Raw genomic sequence first — 25,029 nt, 5'->3', positions numbered from 1 at the left:
CGTGAGCTTTTAACGCCAGTAATGGTAATGCAAATGCGTAAATTTCCAACGCCATTGGGGTAACGCTACGCAGATTAGAAATTTTTAATTTCCATTATTCTGTTCGTTTTTTAATTCAAAAGTACTTCAGAATGAATCTGAAAGATCGATAAATTAACAAAATTTAATTTTAAATACATCAAACATTAAGAAAATAAACAGAATCGTTTGAAATAATCGGCCGAAAATATGTTAAGCCTATCCTCTTTAGCGTGGTAAAAAAAACTGAAGCCTTACTCATTTGGCGTTGGGAAATTAAAAGATTTTTTGGAGGGAAAGTTAGTTTTTAATTAATAATTAAAATTCTAATTAAAAATTCCAAAAAACGGGACCCCAATTTGCACATTCCCGACCTCCAATCAATGCATGTGCCAAATTTGTTAGCTGTAGGTCAAACTGTCTTGCCTGCAGAGCGCCAACACACACATTGAGCTTTATTATAAGTATAGATATAGATATATGTCATTTAATTGATTAAATCTAAACACATTTCTAGCGGAATTTTAAAGTACAGATATTTAACAATGACTCTTCTTCAAAAGTAGTATGTATTCCATATTTTGCCGTTCTGTATAAGAAAATGAAATGCGACTGCACAAGCCTGGAATCGAACCCGGGCCGCCCGCGTGGCAGGCGAACATTCTACCACTTAACCACCGATGCCTCGAAACGTCTCTTCTTCAAAAGCAGTATGAATTCCATATTTTGCCGTTCTGTATAATAAAATGAACTGCGATTGCATCGGCCGGGAATCGAACCCGGGCCACCCGCTTGGCAGGCGAGCATTCTACCACGGAACCACCGATGCCTCGAAACGACTTTTCTTCAAAAGCAGTATGAATTCCATATTTTGCCGTTCTGTATAAGAAAATGAAATGCGACTGAATCGGCCGGGAATCGAACCCGGGCCGCCCGCGTGGCAGGCGAACATTCTACCACTTAACCACCGATGCCTCGAAACGACTCTTCTTCAAAAGCAGTATGAATTCCATATTTTGCCGTTCTGTATAAGAAAACGAAATGCGACTGCATCGGCCGGGAATCGAACACGGGCCGCCCGCGTGGCAGGCGAGCATTCTACCACTGAACCACCGATGCCTCGAAACGACTCTTCTTCAAAAGCAGTATGAATTCCATATTTTGCCGTTCTGTATAAGAAAACGAAATGCGACTGCATCGGCCGGGAATCGAACCCGGGCCGCCCGCGTGGCAGGCGAGCATTCTACCACTGAACCACCGATGCCTCGAAACGACTCTTCTTCAAAAGCAGTATGAATTCCATATTTTGCCGTTCTGTATAAGAAAATGAAATGCGACTGCATGGGCCGGGAATCGAACCCGGGCCGCCCGCGTGGCAGGCGAGCATTCTACCACTGAACCACCGATGCTTCGAAGCGACTCTTCTTCAAAAGCAGTATGAATTTCATATTTTGCCGTTCTGTATAAGAAAATGATTTCGACTGAATCGACCGGGAATCGAACCCGGGCCGCCCAGCATTCTACCACTGAACCACCGATGCCTCGAAACGACTCTTCTTCAAAAGAAGTATGAATTCCATATTTTGCCGTTCTGTATAAGAAAATGAAATGCGACTGCATCGGCCGGGAACCGAACCCGGGCCGCCCGCGTGGCAGGCGAACATTCTACCACTGAACCACCGATGCCTCGAAACGACTCTTCTTCAAAAGCAGTATGAATTCCATATTTTGCCGTTCTGTATAAGAAAATGAAATGCGAATGCATCGGCCGGGAATCGAACCCGGGCCGCCCGCGTGGCAGGCGAGCATTCTACCACTGAACCACCGATGCCTCGAAACGACTCTTCTTCAAAAGCAGTATGAATTCCATATTTTGCCGTTCTGTATAAGAAAACGAAATGCGACTGCATCGGCCGGGAATCGAACCCGGGCCGCCCGCGTGGCAGGCGAGCATTCTACCACTGAACCACCGATGCCTCGAAACGACTCTTCTTCAAAAGCAGTATGAATTCCATATTTTGCCGTTCTGTATAAGAAAATGAAATGCGACTGCATGGGCCGGGAATCGAACCCGGGCCGCCCGCGTGGCAGGCGAGCATTCTACCACTGAACCACCGATGCTTCGAAACGACTCTTCTTCAAAAGCAGTATGAATTCCATATTTTGCCGTTCTGTATAAGAAAATGAAATGCGACTGCATCGGCCGGGAATCGAACCCGGGCCGCCCGCGTGGCAGGCGAGCATTCTACCACTGAACCACCGATGCCTCGAAACGACTCTTCTTCAAAAGCAGTATGAATTCCATATTTTGCCGTTCTGTATAAGAAAATGAAATGCGACTGCATGGGCCGGGAATCAAACCCGGGCCGCCCGCGTGGCAGGCGAGCATTCTACCACTGAACCACCGATGCCTCGAAACGACTCTTCTTCAAAAGCAGTATGAATTTCATATTTTGCCGTTCTGTATAAGAAAATGAAATGCGACTGCATCGGCCGGGAACCGAACCCGGGCCGCCCGCGTGGCAGGCGAGCATTCTACCACTGAACCACCGATGCCTCGAAACGACTCTTCTTCAAAAGCAGTATGAATTTCATATTTTGCCGTTCTGTATAAGAAAATGAAATGCGAATGCATCGGCCGGGAATCGAACCCGGGCCGCCCGCGTGGCAGGCGAACATTCTACCACTGAACCACCGATGCCTCGAAACGACTCTTCTTCAAAAGCAGTATGAATTCCATATTTTGCCGTTCTGTATAAGAAAATGAAATGCGACTGCATCGACCGGGAATCGAACCCCGGCCGCCCGCGTGGCAGGCGAGCATTCTACCACTGAACCACCGATGCCTCGAAACGACTGTTCTTCAAAAGCAGTATGAATTCCATATTTTGCCGTTCTGTATAAGAAAATGAAACGCGACTGCATCGACCGGGAATCGAACCCCGGCCGCCCGCGTGGCAGGCGAGCATTCTACCACTGAACCACCGATGCCTCGAAGCGACTCTTCTTCAAAAGCAGTATGAATTTCATATTTTGCCGTTCTGTATAAGAAAATGAAATGCGACTGCATCGACCGGGAATCGAACCCGGGCCGCCCTCGTGGCAGGTGAGCATTCTACCACTGAACCTCCGATGCCTCGAAGCGACTCTTCTTCAAAAGCAGTATGAATTTCATATTTTGCCGTTCTGTATAAGAAAATGATTTCGACTGAATCGACCGGGAATCGAACCCGGGCCGCCCAGCATTCTACCACTGAACCACCGATGCCTCGAAACGACTCTTCTTCAAAAGAAGTATGAATTCCATATTTTGCCGTTCTGTATAAGAAAATGAAATGCGACTGCATCGGCCGGGAACCGAACCCGGGCCGCCCGCGTGGCAGGCGAACATTCTACCACTGAACCACCGATGCCTCGAAACGACTCTTCTTCAAAAGCAGTATGAATTCCATATTTTGCCGTTCTGTATAAGAAAATGAAATGCGAATGCATCGGCCGGGAATCGAACCCGGGCCGCCCACGTGGCAGGCGAGCATTCTACCACTGAACCACCGATGCCTCGAAACGACTCTTCTTCAAAAGCAGTATGAATTTCATATTTTGCCGTTCTGTATAAGAAAATGAAATGCGACTGCATTGGCCGGGAATCGAACCCGGGCCGCCCGCGTGGCAGGCGAGCATTCTACCACTGAACCACCGATGCTTCGACTTTTTAAACCGTTTAGTCGCTTTCAGCCATTTACTTCATCTGTCATTCGTCAGTCAAAGTTAGCATTGGTGAAACATGAAATTTAAATTTTCTGCTTCTTTAAATCGGAATTCACGCCAATTAATATTTTTTTTCTGTAAATTTTAATTTTAATGTGATTCCTATAATATTTGATATTTAAATTTGCATTGGAATTCCTTCAGTGGGAACATGAAATAGTAACTATTACAAGTTGTTAAAATGGTTTTAAATCGTATTCTAAAAAAGTTTATTGACTGATCTGGATGCCTTTATGAATTCTGAAGTTGATAGAACACTATTAACCATTATTTGTCTTATTTCTTGTTGTTGTTAGAGGATATTAGTCGGTTACTAACGTTGAAACAAAATTGAAGAACTTTATTGCTATTATTTATGCATTCCGTTATTTAATGGCTTATTTTATTGTTATGTTATGACAATTAATTATTAATTTAATTACAGCAATTAATAAGTTTTTGTTATTTTATATATGGGAGCGACCCCCTGCACAGAGAAATATTTTATATACTTATAAAGAGCATATTTTTTACAGCGACAGATATTTACAGTTTTACTATGCATATTTAGTTTATATGCATATAGTGAACCGGAATACTCTTTGAAAGGACTGCATGTAAATCTGGCGCGCGTGAAATGTGTTAAGTGATTTAACACCTTCTCACTAAACTGTGGTGGAAGTTTAGATGACAGTGTTGTCTCAGATGTTGTCCCCACTAATTGACCACATGGTGACCTTTTCAAAATGAATGTTTATTTCCAAAACCACTTACTTCAAAGTATTACCTTAAATAGGCAAAGATCTCAGAGGTCTGAAAGGAAAAATGAATTTTTTATTCTCTCTCTCTCTCCGTGCGCGTGCGCGAGCGTGTGTGTATATATGTATGAATGTATGTGTATGAGTGCGCGTATGTGTGTGTGTGAGTGAGTGTGAGTGTTTAGGTAGGTGGAAGTGTGGATGTAAACATAATTTTGCAATTACATGACCAACAAGAAGAAACTTTCGAAATGAACTTCAATTTATTTTATATGGGAGGCTTATTATGTATAAGGGGCAAGCGATAAGAAAATGCGTCAGTCTACATTGTGACACAAACGTAAAGAAAAATTTCTTGCTTTAGTGATTTTACTATGAGATTCTTTTAGGGATTTATTTTCCACGTGTCGACTTAGAAAAGGGAATCTTTGGTATCTTTTAAAAGGCTGAGCCTATGTTAAGGATTTTTAGCCCTTCGTTCCCGGAGTGGGTACCATGGAGTCAGCAATTTTGTTTTTTAGGATTTAAATTCAATTGAGGGATATATATATACATACTTTTGTACAAATCATAATTTTTTGTTTAACCTTGGTGAAATTAAGTCTTTTTACTTTTCAGTACAAAAAGAATACCATTTCTTTCCAAGTTTTCCATTGCGGTGTCAAAAAGAAGTGAAATATGTTAATTAAAAATTAAGATTTTCAGCTATATTTTCTGGAATCATCACATCATAAAAAGAATTTTTATTTGAGCTAATTCTTAGATAACTACATTTTTAATGATGCCAATTTAATTTCTGTATGATTGTTAGATTAAAATTCAATCAATTTCCATTGTTCAAACAAACTATTAAAATACGTGCTAATGTTAAAATAAAGAAATAAAATGCATTCTTTGGATGTTAACTTCAAAATAGAGTTTCTATTTCCATTTTTATTTCACAATTTAAATGTTTTTTACCTTGCATGGGCAGTAATTTGTCGTAGTCTGATTTCATTAACTTCATACTTCCAAGATAATATTTTAATAAAATGCATTCCATTTTAAAAGTTTAACAAAAAAAAAATCGGACAGATAAACTTGTGTCTACCTGTGGTTGCATCTGATAAAAACAAAAGATAACATACATGAATTTTAGATTTCCTTTCTTATGAATTTCTACTCAAATTAACTTTATTTTTACGAAGGAATATGATATTAACTATTAAAAATTATAGGTCGGTCTAAAAACGTGTAGCTTCCGAATAGCTTCGGACGTTAAATCTATTAGATCTTAGAAAAGTGTGTAATATGATTGGATAAAATCATAATAAATTTGATGCCGATAGAAACATGTTTCAAATGCAAACCTCTGAAAATTACCACCTAGAAGTAATGCCCTTAACAATTTCAATCCAACAATTCGGGAAATAATTCCTTTGAAAAATATAACCCATTACGGAGACTCAGCGAACCACACCAAAACATCAATCAGTTTCATTAACTTACTAATTCCGAAAGGGCATTTATTTTAGCCGATGCTTCCCCCAACAAGTATCTCCTCTTGCTTAACAAACGGTTCCTTTCAATCTTGGGGCTCAAAGCACCGCTGCCTTTAAGGATAAATTAGAGTTAATTAATGAAGGACCAAAAGTCTACCAATAATTATTATCAGGGTTTTAAAACGGATCCAAGAAGTAAATATTGCACCAGCCAACGTCTTTTCCAACCTTTATCTGGGACGACCAAAAATTGTTTAATGATTTTGTCATTAGTCGTGTGTCTTGAAAGTTTGTCTCCCCACCTCTGGTACTTATTAATTCTCATTACTCGTCCGTTGGCTGCAGAATCATTAATAATTCTCGCTTATTAACATTTCATGCCCATGTCTGCCTTTAATGCCAATAAGCTGGCGTTCGCTTCTGTAATAGATGAGCCTTGACGGGTATTTTTCAGTCCAATTTTTGTGTCGTGAGACTCACTGGAAATATGTGGAGAGAATGGATCTATTTTTTTTTCCAGTGGGAGAGCATTAGTTTGCCCGAATTATTTTCCATGTTGAAAGTTCTATGCGTCAGGCTTTACTGGATTCATTTCTTTTCCGAATTTTTATGCGAGGTTTGTGCCTAATTTTGCATGTGGAATGAATTTTTCAACGATATTTCTGGATACTGTTGGTTGTGCTCTTAATGTTTTATGCTTTTTCGTGTTTTCTTATGAGGAATATTTAATTATGTGTTCTCTAGGTATTTTTTAAATTATGAATTCTTGTTTAGCACGTGTAAACGAAATTAAAATCTATTCAGATAAAAATAGATTAGAAATAAAGTTGCCTACATTGAATATAACTGATTAAATCATTCAAAAGTTCAATCATTACCATTTTGATACGGAAACAATATAACTAACTTGACAGAGATATAGAAAAATGTAATTACTGCTCCTTTCAATATCCCGAGATTGCCACTTTTCGACGATTTTATCTTGCTAAAAGATGAGGCGCGGATGAGGTAATTCCGGAGTTCTTCATCCTCCCCATTAGATACTTTTCCGTTCTATTTTTTCCACGTGTTTGTGAATGCCGCGTCGTTTCTGATCGCATTACTTTATTGTAATTCAAAATTGTGTATTCATTTTTTATACGGCTAGTTCAATAGTGGTTTAGAATGCAAAAAAATTGCAGAGTTGACACGAAAAATATTTTATATAATATCATTAAATAAGGCTGAGATTATTAATCGTTGTTATTCTCAAAAATCTATCAAAAAATTAAAAAAAAACTAACTAAAGGAAGTATTTTGACTAAACAGAATATTTCAAGTATATTATCTTGTAAAAAAGTAAATTACCAAATTTTAAGGACAGAAATTTTTTATTTATTCAACAATTAATTTAATTTTTAGATCCCCTGACAGTAAATAAAAATTGCTCAAAAGTATTTTATTGTGAATTAGTATCTTCTTCCCGCAATATTATGAGTTATTTGCAATTTTTACACATTCTAAATTCGAGTATAATCCGAGTTCACCTTATTGTTAAATGTAAATATATATTTCTTTCATCTTTCCTCTCGCCTTTACTTTGACTAAATAAATACATCCTGACGCATGCGCAAAAACGCGAAGTGTTTTAAAATCCGAAAATGAACAGTATTCATATCAACTGACATCTAATTGTACGCTGTCGTACACTGTACTGCAGCATGATAGCTTTTCACCTCTGTTAAATGTGCAAGGAATTCAAAAATAAAACTGGCTTGGTATTATTGAGTCAGAAGATCGTGATTTGACTATAAAGATGATCTGATTTATTATGTCACTTCTCTAATTCATAATTACTAGCAAATTAATATTCGTAATTAATTTACTTGGAATTAATGTTAGCATACAATTATTTTTAAGAATTGCCGAATTGTGTTGTACCATTTTAGAGATAACTTTGTACTTTAATTTTTATTCAGTAGCGTTATTTTGGTATTCTATATCAAGGAGAAGCTGGAAAAAAAGCAGAATGTGGAATTCATTGATCTCAGTATTCAACCTGAAGTCACGTTATTTGGTCATTAAAAGAAGAATATTTTCTTTAAATCTTTCTTTCATCCTGTAGAAAGTCTTTTGCCATTTCAACTCTATTCGTTCGAACTTTGAGATTCATATAATAATAATCCTCATCTTAAAGTGATAGAAAGATTAGGGTGGACTCTATGTCGTCCTTGTTCCCACCTCATTCATTAGATAATAATCTGAATACATTCCCTCCTCATTCATTTGATAACAATCCCCATATATTCCCTTCTCATTCGTTCAGTAATAGTCCTCAGTTATGGAGGAGAGAGAGATGTTGATTTTAGTGTCGTCCTTCCTGATATGGTGCCATTAGATCAATATTCAAAACTGTGAGATTCGTTTAGTAACAGTTCTCATGTCAGTGTTATTTAGGAGTTTGAGTTTGATGAAGTTTACTGGCGCTAAAACCATTTTTGATTATGCAGCGCCAACCATAAGGTAAATGCATACATATGGTTCATTAAAAAGGTACATGGTCACATTTTAAAAGGTTATTCAAAACCTCTGTTCTAGAGAAGAAAAAACTGTTGTAAAGATTTGAAGCATTAAAAGAGGATGAACAATACTCATATAAAATAGAAGAAGCCTATCATTTTTAAAAAGGTAAAAAGATGAGGATGAGGATCTTTGTTAAGGATGTCTTTTAAAACAAGGTGAGGCGAATGAAAACATTGAACTCGTTGAGAGTTCAAACGTGGGCACTCTATAAGAATGTGTCGGACTGTCAAAAGGCATTGGCATATTGTACATCGAGGGGCGGGCTCCCCCAACAACAAATGTTTATGTGTAAGTCTCGTATGGCCAATTCTTAAGCGAGTAATTGTTATTTAGGAAGTGATATAGACTCGTATGTTTTATACATCGCCTGACCAAAACTGTGAGATACTTTCAATAACAATCGTCATAGATTCCTTCCTCATTCATTTAATAATAATCCTCATATATTCCCTCCTCATTTGTTTAATAATAGTCATCATACTTTCGTCCAGTAATAGTTATGAACGAGGAAAAGATATGAATTCTGGTGTCGTCCTTGTCGTCTACTCATTAATCAAAGTTGAGGGGTTACTTCAATAACAGTCTTCACAGTAGTGTTATCTAGGGAAAGATACGCCCCTAAGTGTCCTATGTCACATGACCGCTGTTCGAAGTTATGAAGTCTTTCAATAACATTCCAGGTGTCCTAGGTATTTGTTACTTAACTATATTCTCTTAAGCCGGACATAATATTGTAACCTGATACCCCAGAACGCGTATAGTAAATCAAGTTGGCTTGATTTACAATGCGTAAATCAAGCCAACTTGAACACCCATAAATATCTTCTCTTTGATGAACGATGTCCCATATACACTGAATCTCGCTTTGATGTAACTTCAAATATATTTTATCTTAATGTCATCTTTTGATCGCCATAGATGGTATGTTACCTTTTGATGTGGAATCAATAACTCAATGCCATTTTTAAGCCATTATAAATGATATGTCATCTTTTGATGTCATGTCAATATCTCAATAGCATCTTTTGATCACCATAGTTTTGGTAAATCATTCTCAAACACTTATTGGATACCATACCAAATATTTTTAACTTTTTGAAAATAAATTCCTTTCTATCATTTTATTAGACTCACAAGAATTTTATCATTACTCAGTTTGACTGGCTTTCTCTTTTTTCTAGCATCAATTGTTTCCCTTGATATTTTTTAATATTTCATCACATATCTTTAGTTCCAACTATATGATTGACGCAGGGTAATCGTTCGGTCCTTGAGCTACAAAAATCAAGATAAATTACAACTTGTCATCTGACCTTTGTTCAAATCTGTGAATTTCATTCGATGAAGTCCTCGTACAGACTCTGAACAGAACAATAATCAATCAAATTCAGAATTGCTTAATTGATTGATTGCTAATTTCAGGATTGCTTGAATACAGGCTTCTAAATACTATGATTGCCACAACTAAATGATAATGTCATAAATTATTGGTTCTTTTTTGATGAAATTGAATAATTTTTGACCTTGAGAAATAGCAATTCCGTAACTAGGAGTGATAAGGACTCTAATTTTAAAGAAGTTTAGCCGCCAGGTATTAAAATCAGCCATATTTCGATGAGTGACGTTTCTTGTTTTGTATTTTCTAATTATTTCTTTTGTGTGTATTTATAGAATATTCTATTCAATTTAGTTAGCTAGCGCATGCGTACTAGGGTATTCGTCGGCTGTAATGGCAATCAAAAAGCGCCAAAGAAAAAATTTCGCCAATTTGGCGATTACAATTGGCAGCATGCGATTCGCATATGATTTGATCTAATTTGGCGAAAAAATTTTCTTGGTTCTTTTTGGTTACTGTAACTAGAGCCACTTGCTAATAGATGACTTTTTTTCAAAATGAATTATGGATTGATATTCATTTAAAGCTTTCTTGACGAATAAAATATGTCTCATTTTAATACATGAGTCGATAGAAAAAAAAAATTGAAACACACAACAAGGCAGTTAATGAAAACAAATGGATTCGATCCCTTTTCAAAATGATCGATTCATTTAAATCAATATGTAATCTATTTTGCTTACTTCCCAAAACAGTCCAAATTAAAAATTATCTCCATTTTTTTTTAAGTTCACGTTTTTTTGTTTTTTTTTCATTTTGACATCATTACCAATGATTGGTGATTGACCTTTATTCAAAGAAACCGTGGGAAAATCATTTTAGCATTGTAGAAAATCGATTGCTGCACAATGCGATTCATTTATCCGGTAAATAAATCAAACTTTCTATAATGCTATTCGCAACTATTATCGATTTCATTTTCCCATTCATTACATGTTGATTAATATGTGTTGTGAAAAGAAATTTCAATTTTGTAATATTGATTAATCCATTTTTTTTCTCTTTGTCTTTAATCCCCACATTTGTGTATAAAGAGTTACAGACAATCAAACCCATCGATACTCATTTATAAGATATTTTGTTAAAAGTGTAACATTTAGAGAAATTCTTCGCACTGCTTAAGTGTTTGTTGAAATTTGTCCCTTAATTGTGTGTGTTTTTTTAATATTTTTTTTATTTACACTAATTTATTATTATTTTTTTTTCTCCTTAATTGTGTGTGTTTTTAATATTTTTTTTTATTTACATTAATTTATCATTATTTAATTTTGTGTTACAAGCCTTGCAGATACTAAGCCGAAATAAAACTTTCTCCTGCTTAAATATTCGCGCAAACACTCGACGTTTAAACAATTAGGAATTCACTAGCTACCAATAGTATAGGAAATGCTGTGCAAATAAACAGAGTTTATTGCAGTCCGAGTTGGATATAGATACTGTTAAATAAATTGTTAGGAATTCACTATTTATCAGTAGTTTTACAGATACTGCACAAATAGGCAATGTTTGTACAGTATCTGTACAGATATTTCTCAGCAAAGGTATATATTGCACGGCAACTATAAAGAATTAACTCCCTTCCAGTGACATTAAAAATATTATATAAAGAATTAGTATTAGCATTGCAGGAGCCTAGATAATGTTAAATAAACTATAAGCAATTCATTCTCTGTCAGTAATAATATAGATAATATATTAATAAACTATTAGGAATTCATATTTTGCAATTAGTATTAAAAAATTAAACTGCCTCTTGTACACGATATTTTAAACAACTTATGAAGCATAACAAGTATTAAATGCTTAAAATAAATATGTGTTAATGTTTTGAACATATTTTTTTGCATTTAATTTACAAAATTTTAAGTATTTTAAATAAAACATTGGAAAAAAGAGGATAAAACAAAATTTGCCTATGTAAACCCTTTTCCAAGGAAAAAAAATATCAAACACAAAACTAAGTAGAATATAAAAATGAATGTATATATGTTTTGAACTCATTATCTTTATTTAATTTGTGGGGGAAAAGTGTATCTTTTAAGTAGTACATCTGAAAAAACATAACAGAAATCATGTTTACTTTTACAAATGTTTTTAAAAGAAATAAAATATCTTCTCAAAACCTTTTAAAACATAAAAATATTTCAATATTAATAAACCGAATATATAGTTGCTTTAGAGAAACCATCTACAGTTAAATATTCTTAAACAATGTACTAGGAAAAATATAGCAAAAATAGATTTTAATTTTGCAGACGATTTTAGAAAATAAAAAAAAGGAAAAGACAAACTCTAAATATAAAATAAAGAAATATGATATGAATATTTAAAATATAAAAATATGATCTTTGAACAAAACTATTTAACGTATAAATAAAATAATAAATAGATATTGAATGAATTACCAATGTAATTTTAAAAAATGCAACCGATTATTTAAAAATACTTCCAGAAACGCATGAAAATAACTTTTATTTATTCAGACGATTGTAAATTTTCAATCTTACACCGCGAATTAACGCAACTAACAGAAGACAAAGCAGGCATATATATATATAAAAAACCCTGAAAACTACCTACTCGATATCTTCCCACGCTACCTACCCATGAGAAGAAAAAGCCAGTCATAAACCTTTCACTGTAACCGTCAGAAAGTGGAGGGGGGAGGAATTCAAACATTTAACTCAATATCAAGTAGGTGAAGCAATAGTAGAGCGGCGTAAGAAGACAGAAAAACACAATTTGCTGAGTTAATCGCAACAAATTAAATCGAGTATTGCACAGTTGTTTGATAGAAGAAAAAGCGCGGAGTTCCAGTTTAACGGTTAATAGGAAAACGTTACGTTCAAAGACAGAATCTGGGGCAAGTCTTTTCGCAGTTAGAACAATGCGTCAACTTGATTTGGAATGTCACTTCTTTTCCTCGTGTTATTCGAATTTCTGTAATTTATTTAGATTAGAAAAGTATCACAAAATGTACATTAGTGAATGTAGGGCACGGATGGACAATTTGTTGTTGTTCTTGTTCAGTATCTAAGTGAACATTTTGATGGTAGAGGTTCATGAAATTGGGGCATTTTTCGTCACATATTATTAGAGATTGAACTTAGATATATAAATTGGGATCTTTTTTATTATATTTGATAAAAATTTAAATAATATTTCTAAATAAGAAATTTATAGTTTAATCAAGATTTCTTATTTCCTATATGCTTCATTATTATTTTTTTCTTTTATTAAAAATGAATTTTAAATAATATAACAGTTAATTCATGATATTATTTGCAGATTACGCTTTTGACTTGAAGTAGAATTTCTTTATTGGTGAAATTTAACTAAACGATAAACGCTTTTTGATAAATTTCAACCGAAACATAAAGGATTTTTAACAAACTTTAACTAAACAATTAATATGTTTTAGTAAATTTTAATTTAAAAATTAATATTCTAATAAATTTTAACCATATAATTAGTATTTTAATAAATTTTAACAATACAATTCATATTTCTCAATTAATTTTAATTAATAAATTTGTTTTAAAATCCCCATTATTATTAATATTTTGCTGCATTCCTTATATTTAATTAGAATTTCGTGTATAACACGCGTTGAATTTTATATGATTTTTTATGTTGTAGCGGATTTACGATGAGCAAGGATAGAACCTCATTTAAACTAGAATTCCTTATATTTAATTAGAATTTCGTATATAGCGCGTGTTCAATACGCGTTGAATTTTCATTCCTTATATTTAATTAGAATTTCGTGTACAACACGCGTTGAATTTTATATGATTTTTTACAATGAGCGAGGATAGAACCTGAGACTTCGTGGTTCGCAGCCGAGTAACATGACCACAATACAAAAGCAATTGCTCGTGTAGCGTAGCTGTTAACTGGCTTATAAGCTATTCACCACAATGTCTATTTGATATGATAGTATTGTTATTTACCTTAATTCATTAAATTAAACTTAAGGTATAAATTTAATGGTATAAGGGATTGTTAAAAAGGATAAATGATTCCCATCCTTTAATAATATTTTGTTGTCCTGAGAAAATGCTCTACCAAAACATTTTACATGGCATGACAGCAAGAGGTCGTCTGATATCTTTTCCTTTACTTAAGCAATTTCCCAAACTCAGAATTTCTCATCTCAACTGTATGTCTAAGAAAAAAGTTAAGAATAATTAAATCTTTTAATAATCTTATTTAAACATCCATATTTTATTTTAAAAAGGGCAATACAACATATTCTTTGAGTACTTGAAAAAAAAGCGTGTAAAATCTAAATCCATCTTCAATGGGCTGGCTCAGTTATGAAATATATGAAGTAGCTGAAAAATTAAAAATACCACTGCTTCAGTCCTAAGAAAAAAGGGGTGAAAATCTTCCTGTTGTGTTTTGTGAGGAATATTGTTGATCCATTTGTATACCATTCTTGGATCATATCTTCAAAGAGTTGAAAGATTGACTTCCTCCAGAAGTTTTGAATCTATCGTCAAAGAGCTGAAAGATTGACTTTTTTCACAGGTTTTGAATCTATTATCAAAGAGCTGTAAGACTGACTTTCTTCAGAGGTTTCGAATCTATTGTCAGAGAGTTGAAAGATTAATTTTATTCAGAAGTTTCCAATCTATCGTCAAAGAGCTGAAAGATTGGCTTTCTTCAGAGGTTTCGAATCTGTCATCAAAGAGCTGAAAGATTAATTTTCGTCAGAAATTTTCAATTTATCTACAAAGAGCTGAAACTTGACTGTCTTCGGAGAGACAAAGGGATGAAAGATTGACTTTCTTCATAGGTTTTGAATCTATTTCAGCCTCGTCACCTTGCCGAAACTAGGCATAAGAACAGAAGAAGAAACTGCCATGAAGGAAAGGGCAAATATTTGCCAAAAATAATCAGGCATTTAGCCACATTTGGTGCACGAGTTAATTCTATGGTTTCATGGAAAGAAGGGGTTTATTATTAACAATGAAAAACTTCCAGATTCAATTTTGGAAATCTTGAAAAACTGTGACAATTTCATATCCATTCATAGCCATCTACAAACTTTTGGGCATTCTTGCTGCTTTTCCAGTCAATACAACATTCATGGAGCTCAGACTTTTTACTCTTCGTTAATGGAAGACTTAGCTTCGAGCTAATACTGGTCAACAAAAATTCATTATATTTGCCCTCATGTGTGTCGATCGAAATCTTTATTTTTAGATTTGCTAAGACTAAGAGACGCCAAGAATTTGTATTAATAATTAGAAGAGATTTATATTGTTCGTTTCAGGATCCCGAGACTAACTCTTTCTACGACAGTACTTCAATACGGGATAGTATGCAAAAAAGGGAGCTATTGTTATGGCTCCTAATTTTGCAAATAATGTCAATTCACCTTACTGCTAAAAGTAAGCATCTCTTTTCATCTCACCTTTCGCCCCTTTTTTGATGAACTCCCCCCTCCTGGAAGGCCGCGGTGGCCTGGTGGTAAGGTCTCGGCTTCGGAACCGAAGGGTTTCAGGTTCGAGACCCGATTCCAACGAAGAACCGTCGTGTAAGGAGGTCTGTTGCACGTTAAATCCGTCCTGACCAAACGTCCTCCCGCTGGTGTGGTGTGGAGAGGGGGGTGCTAGCTCAGGTGTCGTCCTCGTCATCTGACCGCGGTTCAAAATTGCGAGGTGCGTCCCAAAATAGCCTAATGTTGCTTCAAACTGGACGTTAATATAACTAAACTACCCCTGACGCATGCGCAAAAGCGCGGAATGCTTCCGAATCCTAGAATGAACAATACATTTGTTTAGAATGAACAATACATACTAATCACTTTTTCAGATAAAAATATGCCAAATACAAATTTAATAAATATCAATAGTTGATAATTCTTATTTCTGTCTTTTAACTATTACATTCTAAATGTAAATAAATAAACGTTATGTGCCGTGTTATTATTATTTAGGATCCTAACCAATATTGACTGAAATCGTTTCAAAAAATATATTGTATTCAAATATTTTATGAATAGTTTGATTTAAGAAATTTCAGTAATTTCTCTACTCTATCAAACTTTTTTCTCAGCAAATACTTTAAATAAAGATTTGCGCTAAAACTTTTTTTTATCTTGCAATTAATTAACTACACTTTGAAAATATCAACATTAAATGTGCATTTAAAATAAAATCATATGGCATATAAAAGAATGATTTATTCTCAAACGCCTTATTCTCGGCCGATTTTGAGCTCTTTATTGACCTTCAAATTCCTCCGGAAAATTTCTGCATCCAAGATTATAATCTTATTCTCATTCCAAGACTATATAACATGACCCTTCCTCCTAAAGTATTATCTGTATTCGTTCTTGAAAGATATAATGTTTACATTGAGCATTACGTAACTAGTTATTCTTATATTAATCCATAATTAAATTATTCTAGCCTTAATAATGATGAAGAAAAATTAGTTCTACCTAATATCCAGCTAAATGATCTATTATTATGCAGTTTTACTGCATTCGAACATTAGTTTCCATTTAGAACCCAAAGGGGTGGGGTGTGGGGAGCTCGGATTTTGTTGTATATGTTTCAATGGATTAAGAATTACCTGAAATATATAGAAAAGATCACTTTTAAAAGAAATGAAAATAAAAATCAATGTTACACAAAATTATCAGTGTATACTTAATCATGATTTTGAAAATATCAGCATTTATTTTGCATTTAAAATAAAATCATACGGCATGTAATGACACAAGTTATTCCTGGACGATTTTGTACTTTTTTTTATTCACCTCCAAATCCCACTGGAAAATTTCTGTATTCCAAATTATATTCTTGAGCATTACCCCCTCTTTCTAAAATATTAGAATGTATTTGTCTTTGAAGGATAGAATGTTTCCACTATGCATTATGTAACTAATTATTCATATTTTTATATTAATCAGTAACTTATCCTACGTTGAATTACTTTAACCTTAACAATCGTTCCTAAAACTTAATTCTACCAAATTTACAATTAAATGATCTATTATTATGCAATTTTGTTGTACTCGAAAGTTGGTTCCATTTAGAACCTAAAAGAGCGGGAAGGGGGGGGGGTTGACATGTTGTTGCATAGTTCTATATGAATTAAGGATTTTCTAGAGTATTTTGAAAAGATCGCTTTTAAAATAAATGACATTGAAAATCAGTGTTTACATAGAGTTATACTCTTCCTGATTTTTTTATTAAATAAAAATTCCGTGCCACGCAATGAAATTCAACACCACCTTGTGTAAAATAACTGAAACTAAACCATCTCTCAGAATAGAAGAACAAGAAGAAGGAGGGGGATTTTTTTCAAGTTTTATTGCATATGTTTGAATGGATTAAAAACTTTCTGGAGTATTTTGAAAAGATAACTTTTAAAATAAATGACATTGAAAATCAGTGTTTACATTGAATTATATTCTTCCTGATTTTTTTATTGAATAAAAATTCCGTGCTTCGCAATGAAATTCAACACCACCTTGTGTAAAATAACTGAAACTAAACCATCTCTCAGAATAGAAGAACAAGAAGAAGGAGGGGGATTTTTTTCAAGTTTTATTGCATATGTTTGAATGGATTAAAAACTTTCTGGAGTATTTTGAAAAGATCGCTTTTAAAATAAATGACATTAAAAATCAGTGTTTACATAGAGTTATACTCTTCCTGATTTTTTTATTAAATAAAAATTCCGTGCCACACAATGAAATTCAACACCACCTTGTGTAAAATAACTGAAACTAAACCATCTCTCAGAATAGAAGAACAAGAAGAAGGAGGGGGATTTTTTTCAAGTTTTATTGCATATGTTTGAATGGATTAAAAACTTTCTGGAGTATTTTGAAAAGATCGCTTTTAAAATAAATGACATTAAAAATCAGTGTTTACATAGAGTTATACTCTTCCTGATTTTTTTATTAAATAAAAATTCCGTGCCACACAATGAAATTCAACACCACCTTGTGTAAAATAACTGAAACTAAACCATCTCTCAGAATAGAAGAACAAGAAGAAGGAGGGGGATTTTTTTCAAGTTTTATTGCATATGTTTGAATGGATTAAAAACTTTCTGGAGTATTTTGAAAAGATCACTTTTAAAATAAATGACATTGAAAATCAGTGTTTACATTGAATTATATTCTTCCTGATTTTTTTATTGAATAAAAATTCTGCGTTTTGCAAAGAAATTCAACACCACCTTGTGTAAAATAACTGAAACTAAACCATCTCTCAGAATAGAAGAACACGAAGAAGGGAGAGTTTTTTCAAGTTTTGTTGCATATCTTTCAAGAAATTCAGAATTTTCTGGATCATTTTGAAAAGATCACTTTTATATTAAATTTAAATATATTTAATTTAATTTATTATTATATTTAATATTATATTTTATATTAAATCAATTTTTACCCTTATTATATTTTTCTTGGGTTTTTTTTAAAATAAAAAATGCCATGCTTCGCAAAAAAATTCCAACACCACCTAGTGTAAAATAACTGAAACTAAACCATCTCTCAGAATAGAACCCAAAAAGAGAGGGGTGGGGTTCAAGTTTCGTTGCATATTTTCAATGGATTAAGTACTTTCAAAATATCACTTTTAATATGAGTGACAGTAAAAATCAGCGTTTTCAAAGAATTATACTCTTTCTCGACACTTTTTATAAAAATTCCGTGCTGTGCAAAGAAATTCAACACCACCTAGTGTAAAATAACTGGAACTAAACAATCTCTCAATTTAAAAATATACATCACCCTTAAACCCACTTGCCTTTGTCTCTCCCTATCGATTCAGCAGTGAATCCGCCTCATTCAAAACAAAATCGGAGTAAAACCATGGTGATTTTTTCTCCACCCTCTTCCCTTATAAAAATGGTTTTTTTCACCTTTCCGCTTACAACAACCCCTCTCTCACTTTCCACCCGCCTGTTCCCATGGGAAGGGGAGGGAGAGTTGAAAGGACTTCTTTCTACCCACCCCATTTGGGGGAGACGAAAGGAAAACTTGACGTTTTGAAAGAAGGAAACTTACGCATTCCGTATTAGATTTTGGATATCGTTATCTATTATTTATATAAACCGGTGCTCAGGTTTTATTTCTTGGATAACAGATGGCGCCACAAACACTGTTTTCGAGCTTTTTTTAATGACGAACTAAAAATATGAATGAACTTGATGCTTTATAAACAGATTATTTCCGAGTTCAAAATCCAATGTAATTTAAGTGATTATTTTTATAAAGAAAGAAAGAATTAATAATTATCTGATTTTGAATATTTTTTTTATAATCGAATCACTTAAGAATTGTTAGTATAGATATTATTAGAATCACTCGGGGTAAGTTGGAGAGTTCGGAAAGGTGGCGTAGTGACCAAAACGGAAATTAAGTGCCTTTGGAATCAGTTTTCGACGAGTTGAGAAGATAATAATTTTCGTTTGTGTTATGATTTTAAATAATGTATGAGTGCCTGCAGAGATGGGGGGGGGGGGGGGGAAGGACAGCAATCAATATGTGATTGCCAGGGATGAAAGTAGAACATTTTTCGTCTCTTTCGTCATTGTAATTTTAAAAAGTGAAACAAAAGTTTTTCAAAGCATCGCCTTTTCTGATTAAGATATATATGTTGCATAATTAATTCGTTATTTCTAAAGCCGTTACTGACGATCAAGACGTCTCATTATTTATTTTTTAGCCAGCCTTTTGACTAGGAAATAAATGAACTACAAATAAGGATGAATAAATATTCAAAAATAGCATAAGCAAGTTTTTTAAATATGATTTTATTATCGTGTATAAAAACAGAAATAGTTTTTAAGTCTTTTTTCTTCTTTTTTAGGCAGTAATATATAATTCGCTATTAAAATCATTTTTTTGTCAAACCAACCGCCAGGTGGCGCTATTTGTTTGCAAGCAAAATTGAATGAAATTAAGGGATTAACTGATAATTCAGTTCTTTTTTACATAAAAACTATTGTCATCGACCGCACACAAATGTAAGAAAATAAGAAAATATACTAAGTGCACCAGGGAATGCAGGGTAAGTGCATCAGCAAGGTTGAACGATAGGCATCCCTTTTTCATATTGCAAAACATGCATGGGGGAAATTAACAATTTCTCTTCCACTTCTACGCTAAATTTACATTTCGAAAATGTCATATTTAAAAATCAATAAAATTGAAAATTATGTATCCATCTTTTACTAAATTTTTCAACGTGTAAAAATTTTATTACAATAATTACGTATCAGTGCCAATCTTAATGTAGTTTCAAGTAAACATTTTCCTATTTAGCTCATTTTTTAACTATTTCAAACATATTATATTATGAAGCAACTCCTTTGAACAAATTAATTTAATCCTCAATTCTATTTATACCCTTTTTTAAATACATTAGTATAACTTTTCAAATATTTAGTTTTCATGTAGTAGCACTTAAACTTCAACTTAATATTATTAGATTTTATATTAATCGCTTAGTTTCATTTTCTGTTCCCTTGGTTCAATTTTATTGTTACTTCCAACTAATTATTCAGTCGCATGAAAATCTATTGCTGATTTTAAGAGGAAAGATTTGGAAAAATAATAGAAATAAAGTTTAAGTAAACTCCATTTATTCAAGCCGAATTCGTATCTCACAGCATAAAAAAAATCATCTGATAAGTTGCATAAAAATATAGATGGTCGATGCCTTTTGACAGTATTGAGAAACAAAAAAGATATTGTTATAAAGGGTTAATCTTGATCAATGTCTACTTATAGACAAAAGAGGAAGACAATAATTGCTTAATTCAACAGAATGTATGATCATCATTGACAGAGGATATTAATACCTTTGAGAAATTAATTACCATTACAGATTCGGGGGACATATTGATTATGTTTAACTTCAATTAGATCTCTAATTCAGTCGAAGGCTCTCCGTGTATAAGGTGACTGGGGCACATCTAAATCTGTCGTGGTCACAAAGTCCTCCAAGTCGAGACAAAACACTGGGGGTACTTGTTCAGAGGTGTTCGTTCTCTGATTCAGGTCTAAATTACGATCTGCGAATAAAATGTATGAATGAAGTCTGCCCCGTTAAAAGGGTTGTGACACATGAGTAGCTGTTGTATTCTTGGCTCTAGATGGTGCTACTGAAACAAGAGACGCTAAAAAAAATCTTGGCTTAAAATGCCTATGACAAGTGCCATAAATCAACCATCTAACTCTCCGACCCGCCCTAAGGCACACGGATTTAAACCATAAAACTGAATGACAGGACCGCCGCAACAGCAATTGGCGGGAACTGTGGCTGAGTCCTAAGGGCCGTCACCGGCCACGGTACAACCCTCCCCGAAGGAAGTACGTCCCGTCATCGATGGGAAGAGCCAGATCCCCCACCTATTAGTGTACCCTCCAGGGTGGCGAGATCCAACCACCATGCCGGAAGCATCTCATCCTCATTTCGAGGTGCCCCCCCCCGATGGTCGACAGGTGCCATAAGAAACAATATATCGCAATTTGTGAAAAAAGTTATATGGACTCATAATCTTCATCTAGCCATACGATAAAAACACGATAAAAAAAAAGCGCAATATGCCAACAAGCTACTTGTTTCAACTCATATATTACTCAATTAAAAATTCCTTTTCTCTTTGCATGCTCGATTCAGTTCGCGAACGAATCAATTTCAAAACGGCATTCTGTATAATATTTATTATATTTAATAATGAATGTTATTGTTTCAGAACCCAGTTTCTTTCTTGACCCATAAAAGTAAGTGAAAAGCATATCATTACGATTGGGACATTATGGATTAGATTTTTAAAATGTACATATCAAAATTTGTAAGACCAACTTAGCTCTAATGCATAACGTAATGTTCATGATTTCTCAAATAAAATATTCTTAAGCATCAAATTACAATCGACTTTAAAGCTCTCTTATATTTATTGACTTATATTGATTGTCTTTCAATTGCACATTATCTTTCTTCATTCTTAGATTTGGTTTCCGATTCAGCATGTGAACCAAGCAGATCGTAGCACACGATTTTTCCTTCTCTTCTTTCAATACGGAAATTACACGATAAAATATTTGTTTCAAAAATATGAAAGTATTTTTCTTTTTATTGAAAATTGGAATGTATTTTTTTTTTTTTTTATAAATAAAAATTTAAAAAAATCCGATCTGTGCATTCCAATCCACCAAAATTCATTTGCGTCAAATGTGATAATTCTTGTTCAAGCGGTCAGATATGTGAGGCAACAACAATCACACATACGCACATTCTCTTCTATTATTATTATTATAGATAAATGATTTATTTTTAAAAAAATTGCATTGAGTAGTAAGTTGATGCTAGATCAAAATTTCCATTAATTCTAGTAGAATTCAAATGTAGCGTTTTAGAGCAATTTGTAAAGAGACATGAACTTATTTCAATGTAATGCATTATTAGTGGATAATGGTAGAGATTTTTCTATTCTTTATCAATTAAAAAGTATGAGATTATACATAATTGAATGGCAATGTTACTTACCGTACATGTAGTACTTATGTTTTAAAAAAATAAAGGACAAAAACTCTCAAAAAATCAACATTTTTGCATGTGTTGGAAAATATATTGCCAAACGATTATTTTATTAACTATTTTTCTTCGATCCAAGCTTCACGTCTTTCTAGAAAGAATGAAAGGAAGTTCATTTATGTTTAAGATTCTGTATAAAATGAATGTGAGTTAAAAGTAAATTGTATTTCTGCCAACTCATAATAAATAAAAAATTTTAAAAATGGAAATTATTTTTATTAATGTACTAAAAAATAAAAATATTTCCCTTTTTTTAATTCTTTAATTTGTTATAAATTATCATAAATATTTTAAACCCTTGAAGCTAATTTTTTTTTCCATATTTACTATCATGTGGAGCTTCTCATGTCGAATCCAGATACAATTAAATCAATCAAACAATTTACATTTAAGCTCATAAAATATTAATATAGATACATTGTAATTGAAAATGCATAAGTGGGTACAATTCCAAAACTTAAAAAAATATGTCGATTATGAAATTTTATTTTTTTCAAACATGAGCCAAATCAAAAATTTTAAAAAGTCTTCGCATTTTATAAAATATTGTCATGAACTATGGTTCAAATGTGCATTCGTTATCTTGTAAAAATTAAAAATTAGCTGAAAACGAAATATATTTTTGACATCATGTGGAAATTAAGCAAAATATAATATTAACAGATTATTATTTCTATGATATTTCTGAGAAAATGAAGACTGCGTTGAGATTGAAGAACGTCATCAACATCTTATGGAATTTAAGCTGGAGTTGAATTGCAAAATATCTTTCTTCATGATTTTCCAAATATTGTTTTCAAATTTTTAATATCTTACTAATTCAAATTTTTAAAACACTCAAGCCATAGCGATAATGAATGCCTAAAAGATTGAATTCTTTAATATTTGCTCGTTCAACTTATTCGTTTGATTTTTAAAATCAGCTTTACTTATCTAACATATTTGTTTTATCAAAAATTAGATTTGTACTTTCTAAATCCAATTACAATGAAACAAGATGCAATTGTATTTGAAAATAGTTGTTTTCAATAAACAGTTATTAGCTATAAAAATAATAAAAGCTCGCTTTTATTAGAGTATGAAAAAAAAGTTATAGACTTTCAATTGTTTATTTTTTAAAAACCGAGGTTTTTTATTTTATTTTTTTAATATAAAAGCACTAATAAAAGCATCTTCCTTTTAATTTATTTGTATTGATAATCACTTCTTACTTTTTAGTCTTATGTATATTTACAACTTAGATTATAATTATTATTAAAATCTGTAATTAGTTTTTTTTTCTCTAATTTTATTAGAAGATGATTCTTTCTCATGTGAAATAAAACATTAATAAATATTAATCGAATAATTTATCATTCAGCTCTTAAAACAGTATAATATTGCACACTGATTTTCAGAGCTATAAAGTATCAGAAAATAAATAAATAAAGATTACAAAATTGCATCTTTAAAAATATGAAAGAAATGACGCCAATAAAAAAAAAACACGTATAATTAATTTTATCAAAGCCCTCTAAAATTTTATCTTTTATCAAAAATAAGTCTTTTATAAAAAGAATCATGATAAATTTTTGTTCAACATTGCCAAGTTTTTTTAACTTTTCATTTAAACAAAACATTAATCAATCAAACAACTTGAAAATACAACTAAAATTTTTTTCAGCGTTTATTTTCTTGTATTTTTATATACTGCCGATACCATCTGCAAATTCCCTGTGAATCCTCGCGGTATTACAACTGTTTACTTTACTTAAACTCCGCCTTGTTAAAATAATTTAATGGCAACAAAAAATGTTTACGAAAACGACATCGCTTGTTGAACATTCATCGCAACCCAGCGGTGATCCTTTCTTGCCAAATGCAGAACACGTTGTTAAAGTTTATGTTGCTTTTAAAACAAACATGTTACTAAAGGTGAATCATTAAAGGGGAAATATTGTTAGAGGCATAGATATGCAGAAATGCAAACGTAAATTCCGCTTATTAAGGATGCATTTCAGCATATTTCATATGTGGTCCGAAGGGGCCCTTAAAGACGACTTAAATTATTTTCTTATTGCTTTAGTGAACAGAAAACGTCTTAAAAAGCATTCTTTCATCTCTTTCTATAGTTATTTTTCTTTTTCCCAAGCATATAAATAATTGTTTATTTCTTTATTTTTTTCTCCCTGACTTATTCTTTTTTTAGATCACAGTTGTTTTCTTAGACCATTTAGAAATGTATCTTGACTATTTTTAGAAAGTTTAAACTTGATAGAAGTTGAAAAGTTTATGAATTGAACATTTAATTATCTTTTGAAATAAAGATTTCCAAGAAGTTATTAAAATTTTGAGTTCGAGTTTATAAAATTGTTAAAGTCGACGATTTTATCGACGAATTGACAGTGTTCTCCTATCCATCATTTTAAATACTTTTATATTATAAAGTTTTTATGTATTACGGAAATGTTATCCATTGGCATCTGTGAAAATTTCCCAAAAGTATAAAAACC

General features: G+C 32.9%; 19 non-coding genes across 19 annotated transcripts; all 19 read right to left on the bottom strand.

Annotated features, from left to right (window-relative positions):
• Positions 1 to 776: 776 nt before the first annotated feature.
• Trnag-gcc (transfer RNA glycine (anticodon GCC)) lies at positions 777 to 847 on the bottom strand. The gene has a single exon. It is a non-coding gene; the product is annotated as a tRNA-Gly (tRNA).
• A 74-nt stretch (positions 848 to 921) lies between these two features.
• Positions 922 to 992, bottom strand: Trnag-gcc (transfer RNA glycine (anticodon GCC)). Its single transcript has one exon. It is a non-coding gene; the product is annotated as a tRNA-Gly (tRNA).
• A 74-nt stretch (positions 993 to 1,066) lies between these two features.
• Trnag-gcc (transfer RNA glycine (anticodon GCC)) lies at positions 1,067 to 1,137 on the bottom strand. The gene has a single exon. It is a non-coding gene; the product is annotated as a tRNA-Gly (tRNA).
• Positions 1,138 to 1,211: 74 nt separating this feature from the next.
• On the bottom strand, positions 1,212 to 1,282 carry Trnag-gcc (transfer RNA glycine (anticodon GCC)). The gene has a single exon. It is a non-coding gene; the product is annotated as a tRNA-Gly (tRNA).
• A 74-nt stretch (positions 1,283 to 1,356) lies between these two features.
• Positions 1,357 to 1,427, bottom strand: Trnag-gcc (transfer RNA glycine (anticodon GCC)). The gene has a single exon. It is a non-coding gene; the product is annotated as a tRNA-Gly (tRNA).
• Positions 1,428 to 1,633: 206 nt separating this feature from the next.
• Positions 1,634 to 1,704, bottom strand: Trnag-gcc (transfer RNA glycine (anticodon GCC)). Its single transcript has one exon. It is a non-coding gene; the product is annotated as a tRNA-Gly (tRNA).
• A 74-nt stretch (positions 1,705 to 1,778) lies between these two features.
• On the bottom strand, positions 1,779 to 1,849 carry Trnag-gcc (transfer RNA glycine (anticodon GCC)). The gene has a single exon. It is a non-coding gene; the product is annotated as a tRNA-Gly (tRNA).
• A 74-nt stretch (positions 1,850 to 1,923) lies between these two features.
• On the bottom strand, positions 1,924 to 1,994 carry Trnag-gcc (transfer RNA glycine (anticodon GCC)). Its single transcript has one exon. It is a non-coding gene; the product is annotated as a tRNA-Gly (tRNA).
• Positions 1,995 to 2,068: 74 nt separating this feature from the next.
• Positions 2,069 to 2,139, bottom strand: Trnag-gcc (transfer RNA glycine (anticodon GCC)). The gene has a single exon. It is a non-coding gene; the product is annotated as a tRNA-Gly (tRNA).
• Positions 2,140 to 2,213: 74 nt separating this feature from the next.
• Positions 2,214 to 2,284, bottom strand: Trnag-gcc (transfer RNA glycine (anticodon GCC)). The gene has a single exon. It is a non-coding gene; the product is annotated as a tRNA-Gly (tRNA).
• Positions 2,285 to 2,358: 74 nt separating this feature from the next.
• On the bottom strand, positions 2,359 to 2,429 carry Trnag-gcc (transfer RNA glycine (anticodon GCC)). The gene has a single exon. It is a non-coding gene; the product is annotated as a tRNA-Gly (tRNA).
• A 74-nt stretch (positions 2,430 to 2,503) lies between these two features.
• Trnag-gcc (transfer RNA glycine (anticodon GCC)) lies at positions 2,504 to 2,574 on the bottom strand. The gene has a single exon. It is a non-coding gene; the product is annotated as a tRNA-Gly (tRNA).
• A 74-nt stretch (positions 2,575 to 2,648) lies between these two features.
• Positions 2,649 to 2,719, bottom strand: Trnag-gcc (transfer RNA glycine (anticodon GCC)). The gene has a single exon. It is a non-coding gene; the product is annotated as a tRNA-Gly (tRNA).
• A 74-nt stretch (positions 2,720 to 2,793) lies between these two features.
• Trnag-gcc (transfer RNA glycine (anticodon GCC)) lies at positions 2,794 to 2,864 on the bottom strand. Its single transcript has one exon. It is a non-coding gene; the product is annotated as a tRNA-Gly (tRNA).
• A 74-nt stretch (positions 2,865 to 2,938) lies between these two features.
• Positions 2,939 to 3,009, bottom strand: Trnag-gcc (transfer RNA glycine (anticodon GCC)). Its single transcript has one exon. It is a non-coding gene; the product is annotated as a tRNA-Gly (tRNA).
• Positions 3,010 to 3,083: 74 nt separating this feature from the next.
• Trnag-gcc (transfer RNA glycine (anticodon GCC)) lies at positions 3,084 to 3,154 on the bottom strand. Its single transcript has one exon. It is a non-coding gene; the product is annotated as a tRNA-Gly (tRNA).
• A 206-nt stretch (positions 3,155 to 3,360) lies between these two features.
• On the bottom strand, positions 3,361 to 3,431 carry Trnag-gcc (transfer RNA glycine (anticodon GCC)). Its single transcript has one exon. It is a non-coding gene; the product is annotated as a tRNA-Gly (tRNA).
• A 74-nt stretch (positions 3,432 to 3,505) lies between these two features.
• Trnag-gcc (transfer RNA glycine (anticodon GCC)) lies at positions 3,506 to 3,576 on the bottom strand. Its single transcript has one exon. It is a non-coding gene; the product is annotated as a tRNA-Gly (tRNA).
• Positions 3,577 to 3,650: 74 nt separating this feature from the next.
• Positions 3,651 to 3,721, bottom strand: Trnag-gcc (transfer RNA glycine (anticodon GCC)). The gene has a single exon. It is a non-coding gene; the product is annotated as a tRNA-Gly (tRNA).
• Between the last annotated feature and the right edge of the window lie 21,308 nt (positions 3,722 to 25,029).

This window comes from Argiope bruennichi, chromosome 10 (assembly GCF_947563725.1).
Source record: "Argiope bruennichi chromosome 10, qqArgBrue1.1, whole genome shotgun sequence".
NCBI classification, from domain to species: domain Eukaryota; kingdom Metazoa; phylum Arthropoda; class Arachnida; order Araneae; family Araneidae; genus Argiope; species Argiope bruennichi.
Note: the sequence above shows the minus strand (reverse complement) of the source record. Positions and strands in the feature narration are given on the sequence as shown.